Source organism: Cryptomeria japonica, chromosome 2, assembly GCF_030272615.1.
Source record: "Cryptomeria japonica chromosome 2, Sugi_1.0, whole genome shotgun sequence".
Taxonomy (NCBI): Eukaryota; Viridiplantae; Streptophyta; class Pinopsida; order Cupressales; family Cupressaceae; genus Cryptomeria; species Cryptomeria japonica.
This window is the reverse complement of record NC_081406.1, coordinates 368,348,751-368,350,447: the sequence shown is the minus strand read 5'-3', so window position 1 is coordinate 368,350,447 and position 1,697 is coordinate 368,348,751. Positions and strand designations below refer to the sequence as shown.

Sequence of the window (1,697 nt, the reverse complement as noted above, 5' to 3'; positions counted from 1 at the left end):
TCAAGGGGCAAGGGGTTAATAGAATCCCATCCACAAATATACCCTAGGAACACACCAAGGTTTGTAAAGAAGTTTGGAATTGAATTTTTGTCTTGATAGACATGCGAGATAACACAATCATCAAAGGTGTTGATAATATTAATGCAGTCTAAGATCACACCATGAATATGCCAACTAGGTTTGTAGGATTGCTATAAACAATTAATGATATTCGGGGAATCACCCTCAAGCCATACCTTCTTGAAGCCTCTGGATTGAGCCAAATTAAAACAATGTATGATTCCTTCACTTGAGCAAAGTGGTTTTTCTACATACATAAAGGGAGTACCACCATCAAAATAAACCTACCCTAGTCGCACCATCAAAAATTTGGACCATTTCTTGATTTATGCATGTCATCCTTGTGTAGGGACCATACTAATATTCTCTGTATCATTCCAATTATATTAAATATCCCCAAAGAGACATGCACAAAAAGTTATTATCATTTATACAAAAAGTTTATTTGTATATTTAAATTATTAATTAAAATGTATAGTTTAAGAATCTTAAAAATATAGGCCATGTCTTAAAATGAAATTCATAAAATTATAAAATAATAAAAATAACTATGAGAAATAATAAATATAGTTTTTATTGACAAAAAAATATATATAGGTAATTTTATATTTATTTATATTCAATGAATGAGAAAAAAGTGAAAGTGTTGTATATATGGTTTAATTTGTTTAAGAATGGATTATATTATATTTTAATTTTAATCTAATAAAATCTAAACAAGATTAGCCCATTAATGGGCTTGGTAGGATAAATCCTACATTTGATCCAATGCAAAAGACATCCTGAAGTAAACTAGAAACCGGGTGGATAAAGATTACCTTTGATGTGGCTTTGAGAGGGAATCCAGGGGTTTCAGGAGAATGGTCTATTGCAAGGAATGATGAAGGTATGGTCTTGGCTAGAGGTGCACAATGACTTCTAGATGCAACAAACAATGAGGCAGAGGCAAGAGCGACATTATTGGCCATTTCACTGGCATAGAATATTTCGGTGACAAGATTACACTTGGAAGGAGATTCAAAAATTGCAACTTATTCTATAGTGAAAGGGACCTCACAATGTTGGAGAATTAATAAAACCATCCACATCATTGGTGAAATTTTTTAAAAAAATTTAGGACTTTAAAATTTCACATGTGCAAAGAGAGGGCAACTCAAAGGATGATGTGTTGTCCAACGTGAGATGTGAGTTGGATTTCCAGGTTGTGAAGAGGTGGGAGGGAGGAGGGGTACACATGGATAGCACTGTTTGATGTTGAAGATTGTTTTAATTCGATGGCACATGAGATTACATGTTTTTTGATTTTCCATTGGGATGATGTTGAGCTATTTTTTACATGTGTTTAATGCACAATACTTTGGTACACTGCCAACTTCTGCATCCTCATCAACGTGGAGGATGGACATGGGACAAGTGGTAGGTGAGATAAGAAATACATTCATGGTTTTTAGAAGGCCAAAGGAGGACATCCTTGAAATGAGGGAACATTAATTAGAAACCCTTGATGAGACAATGAAAGATGTGGCTTTTTAAATCAAGGAGGAGGGCGAGCTAGAATTCACTCATAAAGTTTGGAAAGTAATAATATAGAGAGCGATAGAAGGTAGCAGTTTAAAATTATAGGCAACCCTCATGGA

At 34.0% G+C, this 1,697-nt stretch overlaps 1 non-coding gene across 1 annotated transcript; it reads right to left on the bottom strand.

Annotated features, from left to right (window-relative positions):
- Positions 1-363: 363 nt before the first annotated feature.
- On the bottom strand, positions 364-466 carry LOC131060458 (U6 spliceosomal RNA). The gene has a single exon (XR_009110366.1). It is a non-coding gene; the product is annotated as a U6 spliceosomal RNA (small nuclear RNA).
- Between the last annotated feature and the right edge of the window lie 1,231 nt (positions 467-1,697).